Source organism: Mesoplodon densirostris, chromosome 2 (genome assembly GCF_025265405.1).
Source record: "Mesoplodon densirostris isolate mMesDen1 chromosome 2, mMesDen1 primary haplotype, whole genome shotgun sequence".
Lineage (NCBI taxonomy): Eukaryota > Metazoa > Chordata > Mammalia > Artiodactyla > Ziphiidae > Mesoplodon > Mesoplodon densirostris.
The window spans coordinates 52,475,980-52,483,095 of NC_082662.1; positions in this window are offsets into that span (position 1 = coordinate 52,475,980).

Here is a 7,116-nt window from a genome sequence, read left to right on the forward strand (position 1 = left end):
GGGTCTGCTTATACACAGATTTTTTTCAATAGTAAATACTACAGCACTACACAATCCTTGGTTGGTTGAATCCATAGATGGTTGAATCCACAGATGGTTGAATCCACAGATGCAGAACTGTATAACATTTTAATATTTGCCAAAATGGTTTTGTAGAAGAAATCCTAAATATCTAATTTTTTTTGTAAGTTAAGGAGAAGTAAAGATTTTCTCAAACAAACATTGAGGGAATCTGTTGCTAGTAGATCTGCCTTACAAGAAAGGTAAAAAGTGGTTCTTCAGAAAGAAGGAAAAAAATACAGGTCAGAAAATCAGAACTGTATAAAGGAAAAAAAAAGCATTAGAAAAAACAAAGTAAAATAAATATTTTGTTTTCTTTTTCTTAATTGATCTGATAAATAAGTTTGTTCAAAATAAAAATATTAACCATGTATTCAGTGATTATAGCTTATAAATAAGTGATATGAATGTTGTAAGGGACAGAAGGAAGGAATTAGGAATACTCTGTTATAAAGTATACTTTCACTACTGATGAGGCGGTTTGATATTACCTGAAAGTGGATTTGGGTCACTAGAAAATGTGTATTATGAACTCTAGGGCAACTGCTGGACAAATTTAGAAAAAGAAAAATTTAATCAATATGCTAAGACAGAAGACAAAATGGAATTATATAAAAGACTCAGTTAAACCCAGAGAAGACAGTTAGGTTGCTTCCATGTCCTGGCTATTGTAAATGGTGCTGCAGTGAACATTGGGGTGAATGTATCTTTTTGAATTATGGTTTTCTCCAGATATATGCCAAGGAATAGGATTGCTGGATCATATGGTAGTTTATTTTTAGTTTTTAAGGAACCTCTATACTGTTTTCCATAGCGGCTATATCAATTAACATCCTACCAACATTGTAAGAGGGTTCCCTTTTCTCCACACCCTCTCCAGCGTTTATTTTTTGTAGATTTTTTTTGATGATGACTATTCTGACCAGTGTGAGGTGGTATTTCATTGTAGTTTTGATTGCACTTCTCTAACAATTAGTGATGTTGAGCATCTTTTCATGTGCTTCTTGGCCATCTGTATGTCTCCTTTGAAGAAAAGTCTGAATGTCTATTTAGATCTTCCATCAATTTTTTAAAACAACTTCATTGGAGTATAATTGCTTCACAATGGTGTGTTAGTTTTCTACTTTATAACAAAGTGAAACAGTTATACATATACATCTGTTCCCATATCCCTTCCCTCTTGCATCTCCCTCCCTCCCACCCTCCCTATCCCACCCCTCCAGGCAGTCACAAAGCACTGAGCTGATCTCCCTGTGCTATGCGGCTGCTTCCCACTAGCTATCTACCTTACATTTGGTAATGTATATATGTCCATGACTCTTGCTCGCTTTGTCACAGCTTACCTTTCCCCCTCCCCATATCGTCAAGTCCATTCTCAAGTAGGTGTGTGTCTTTATTCCTGTTATACCCCTAGGTTCTTCATGACATTTTTTTTCTTAAATTCCATATATTTGTGTTAGCATATGGTACTTGTCTTTCTCTTTCTGACTTACTTCACTCTGACAGACTCTAGGTCTATCCACCTCACTACAAATAGCTCAGTTTCGTTTCTTTTTATGGCTGAGTAATATTCCATTGTATATATGTGCCACATCTTCTTTATCCATTCATCCGGTGATAGACACTTCGGTTGTTTCCATCTCCAGGCTATTGTAAATAGAGCTGCAATGAACATTTTGGTACATGACTCTTTATGAATTATGGTTTTCCCCAGGTATACGCCCAGTAGTGGGATTGCTGGGTCATATGGTTGTTCTACTTGGAGATTTTTAAGGAACCTCCATACTGTCCTCCATAGTGGCTGTACCAATTCACATTCCCACCAGCAGTGCAAGAGTGTTCCCTTTTCTCCACACCCTCTCCAGCATTTATTGTTTCTAGAATTTCTGATGATGGCTATTCTGACTGGTGTGAGGTGATCTCATTGTGTTTTGATTTGCATTTCTCTAATGATTAATGATGTTGCGCATTCTTTCATGTGTTTGTGGGCAGGTGGTATATCTTCTTTGGAGAAATGTCTATTTAGGTCTTCTGCCCATTTTTGGATTGGGTTGTTTGTTTTTTTGTTATTGAGCTGCATGAGCTGCTTATAAATTTTGGAGATTAATCTTTTGTCAGTTGCTTCATTTGCAAATATTTTCTCCCATTCTGAGGGCTGTCTTTTGGTCTTATTTATGGTTTCCTTTGCTATGCAAAAGCTTTGAAGTTTCATTAGGTCCCATTTGTTTATTTTTGTTTTTGTTTCCATTTCTCTAGGAGGTGGGTCAAAAAGGATGTTGCTGTGATTTATGTCACTGAGTGTTCTGCCTATGTTTTCCTCTAAGAGTTTGATAGTTTCTGGCCTTACATTTAGTTCTTTAATCCATTTTGAGCTTATTTTTGTGTATGGTGTTAGGGAGTGATCTAATCTTATACTTTTACATGTCCCTGTCCAGTTTTCCCAGCACAACTTTTTGAAGAGGCTGTCCTTTCTCCACTGTACATTCCTGCCTCCTTTATCAAAGATAAGGTGACCATATGTGCGTGGGTTTATCTCTGGGCTTTCTATCCTGTTCCATTGATCTATCTTTCTGTTTTTGTGCCAGTACCATATTGTCTTGATTACTGTAGATTTGTAGTATAGTCCGAAGTCAGGGAGCCTGATTCCTCCAGCTCCGTTTTTCATTCTCAGTATTGCTTTGGCTATTCGGGGTCTTTTGTGTTTCCATACAAATTGTGAAATTTTTTGTTCTAGTTCTGTGAAAAATGCCAATGGTAGTTTGATAGGGATTGCACTGAATCTGTAGATCGCTTTGGGTAGTAGAGTCATTTTCACAATGCTAATTCTTCCTATCCAAGAAAATGGTATATCTCTCCATCTATTTGTATCATCTTTAATTTTTTTCATCAGTGTCTTATAATTTTCTGCATACAGGTCTTTTGTCTCCTTAGGTAGGTTTATTCCTAGATATTTTATTCTTTTTGTTGCAGTGGTAAATGGGAGTGTTTTCTTGATTTCATTTTCAGATTTTTCATCATTAGTGTATAGGAGTGCGAGAGATTTCTGTGCATTAATTTTGTATCCTGCTACTTTACCAAATTCATTGATGAGCTCTAGTAGTTTTCTGGTAGCATCTTTAGGATTCTCTATGTATAGTATCATGTCATCTGCAAACAGTGACAGCTTTACTTCTTCTTTTCCAATTTGGATTCCTTTTATTTCCTTTTCTTCTCTGATTGCTGTGGCTAAAACTTCCAAAACTGTGTTGAGTAAGAGTGGTGAGGGTGGGCAACCTTGTCATGTTCCTGATCTCAGTGGAAAAGCTTTCAGTTTTTCACCATTGAGGACGCTGTTGGCTGTGGGTTTGTCATATATGGCCTTTATTATGTTGAGGAAAGTTCCCTCTATGCCTACTTTCTGGAGGGTTTTTACTATAAATGGGTGTTGAATTTTGTCAAAAGCTTTCTCTGCATCTATTGAGATGATCATATGGTTTTTCTCCTTCAATTTGTTAATATGGTGTATCACGTTGATTGATTTGCATATATTGAAGAATCCTTGCATTCCTGGAATAAACCCCACTTGATCATGGTGTATGATCCTTTTAATGTGCTGTTGGATTCTGTTTGCTAGTATTTTGTTGAGGATTTTTGCATCTATGTTCATCAATGATATTGGCTTGTAGTTTTCTTTCTTTGTGACATCCTTGTCTGGTTTTGGTATCAAGGTGATGGTGGCCTCGTAGAATGAGTTTGGGAGTGTTCCTCCCTCTGCTATATTTTGGAAGAGTTTGAGAAGGATAGGTGTTAGCTCTTCTCTAAATGTTTGATACAATTCGACTGTGAAGCCATCTGGTCCTGGACTTTTGTTTGTTGGAAGATTTTTAATCACAGTTTCAATTTCAGTGCTTGTGATTGGTCTGTTCATATTTTCTCTATCTTCCTGATTCAGTCTTGGCAGGTTGTGCATTTCTAAGAATTTGTCCATTTCTTCCAGGTTGTCCATTTTATTGGCATAGAGCTGCTCGTAGTAATCTCTCATGATCTTTTGTATTTCTGCAGTGTCAGTTGTTACTTCTCTTTCATTTCTAATTCTATTGATTTGAGTCTTCTTCCTGTTTATCTTGATGAGTCTGGCTAATGGTTAATCAATTTTGTTTATCTTCTCAAAAACCAGCTTTTAGTTTTATTGATCTCTGCTATCGTTTCCTTCATTTCTTTTTCATTGATTTCTAATCTGATTTTTATGATTTCTTTCCTTCTACTAACTTTGGGGTTTTTTTGTTCTTTTTTCTCTAATTGTTTTAGGTGCAAGGTCAGGTTGTTTATTCGAGATGTTTCCTGTTTCTTAAGGTGGGATTGTATGGCTGTAAACTTCCCTCTTAGAACTGCTTTTGCTGTGTCCCATAGGTTTTGGGTTGTTGTGTCTCCATTGTCATTTGTTTCTAGGTATTTTTAAATTTCCTCTTTGATTTCTTCAGTGATCACTTGGTTATTAAGTAGTGTATTATTTAGCCTCCATGTGTTTGTATTTTTTTTTTTTTTTTTTTTTTTTTGCGGTACGCGGGCCTCTCACTGCTGTGGCCTCTCCCGTTGCGGAGCACAGGCTCCGGACGCGCAGGCTCAGTGGCCATGGCTCACGGGCCTAGCTGCTCCGCAGCATGTGGGATCTTCCCAGACCGGGGCACGAACCCGTGTCCCCTGCATCGGCAGGCGGACTCTCAACCACTGCGCCACTAGGGAAGCCCGCTGTGTTTGTATTTTTTAAAGATCTTTTCCTGTAATTGATTTCTCATCTCATACCATTGTGGTCAGAAAAGATACTTGATACAATTTCAATTTTCTTAAATTTACCAAGGCTTGATTTGTGACCCAAGATATGATCTATCCTGGAGAATGTTCCATGAGCACTTGAGAAAAATGTGTATTCTGTTGTTTTTGGATGGAATGTCCTATAAATATCAATTAAGTCCATCTTGTTTAATGTATCATTTAAAGCTTGTGTTTCCTTATTTATTTTCATTTTGCATGATCTGTCTATTGGTGAAAGTGGGATGTTAAAGTCCCCTACTATGAATGTGTTGCTGTCAATTTCCCTTTTTATGGCTGTTAGTGTTTGCCTTATGTATTGAGGTGCTCCTATGTTGGGTGCATAAATATTTACAATTGTTATATCTTCTTCTTGGATCGATCCCTTGATCATTATGTAGTGACCTTCTTTGTCTCTTCTAGTAGTCTTTATTTTAAAGTCTATTTTGTCTTATATGAGAATTGCTACTCCAGCTTTCTTTTGGTTTCCATTTGCATGGAATATCTTTTTCCATCCCCTTACTTTCAGTCTGTATGTGTCTCTAGGTCTGAAGTGGGTCTCTTGTAGACAGCATATATATGGGTCTTGTTTTTGTATCCATTCAGCCAATCTGTGTCTTTTGGTGGGAGCATTTAGTCCATTTACATTTAAGGTAATTATCAATATGTATGTTCCTATTCCCATTTTCTTAATTGTTTTGGGTTCATTATTGTAGGTCTTTTCCTTCTGTTGTGTTTCTTGCCTAGAGAAGTTCCTTTAGCATTTGTTGTAAAGCTGGTTTGGTGGTGCTCAACCCTCTCAGCTTTTGCTTGTCTGTGAAGGTTTTAATTTCTCCATCAGATCTGAATGAGATCCTTGCTGGGTAGAGTAATCTTGGTTGCAGATTTTTCTCCTTCATCACTTTAACTATGTCCTGCCACTCCCTTCTGGCTTGCAGAGTTTCTGCTGAAAGATCAGCTGTTAACCTGATGGGGATTCCCTTGTGGGTTATTTGTTGTTTTTCCCTTGCTGCTTTTAATATGTTTTCTTTGTATTTAATTTTTGACAGTTTGATTAATATGTGTGTTGGCGTATTTCTCCTTGGATTTATTCTATATGAGAGTCTCTGTGCCTCCTGGACTTGATTAACTATTTCCTTTTCCGTATTAGGGAAGTTTTCAACTATAATCTTTTAAAATATTTTCTCAGTCCCTTTCTTTTTCTCTTCTTCTTCTGGAACCCCTATAATTCGAATGTTGGTGCATTTAATGTTGTCCCAGAGGCCTCTGAGACTGTCCTCAGTTCTTTTCTTTTTTTTTTCTTTATTCTTCTCTGCAGTAGTTATTTCCACTATTTTATCTTCCACGTCACTTATCCATTCTTCTGCCTCAGTTATTCTGCTATTGAGCCCATCTAGAGTATTTTTAATTTCATTTATTGTGTTGTTCATCATTGCTTGTTTCATCTTTAGTTCTTCTAGGTCCTTGTTAAATGTTTCTTGCATTTTGTCTATTCTATTTTCAAGATTTTGGTTAATCTCTACTATCATTATTCTGAATTCTTTTTCAGGTAGACTGCCTATTTCCTCTTCATTTGTTAGGTCTGGTGGATTTTTATCTTGCTCCTTCTCCTGCTGTGTGTTTTTCTGTCTTCTCATTTTGCTTATCTTACTGTGTTTGGGGGTCTGCTTTTTGCAGGCTGCAGGTTTGTATTTCCCGTTGTTTTTGCTGTCTGTCCCCAGTGGCTAAGATTGGTTTAGTGGGTTGTGTAGGCTTCCTGGTGGAGGGGACTAGTGCCTGTGTTCTGGTGGATGAGGCTGGATCTTGTCTTTCTGGTGGGCAGGTCCATGTCTGGTGGTGTGTTTTGGGGTGTCTGTGGACTTATTATGATTTTAGGCAGCCTCTCTGCTAATGGGTGCAGTTGTGTTCCTGTCTTGCTAGTTGTTTGGCATAGGGTGTCCAGCACTGTAGCTTGCTGGTCGTTGAGTTAAGCTGGGTGCTGGTATTTAGATGGAGATCTCTGGGAGATTTTCGCTGTTTGATATTATGTGGAGCTGGGAGGTCTCTTGTGGACCAGTGTCCTGAAGTTGGCTCTCCCACCTCAGAGGCACAGCTCTGACTCCTGGCTGGAACACCAAGAGCCTTTCATCCACATGGCTCAGAATAAAAGGGATAAAAAGAAGAAAGAAAGAAAGAAAGAAGGGAGGGAGGAAGCAAGGAAGGAAGGAGGGAAGGAAGGAAAGTAAGAAAGAAAGAAAGAAGATAAATTAAAGTAAGATAAAATAAAAT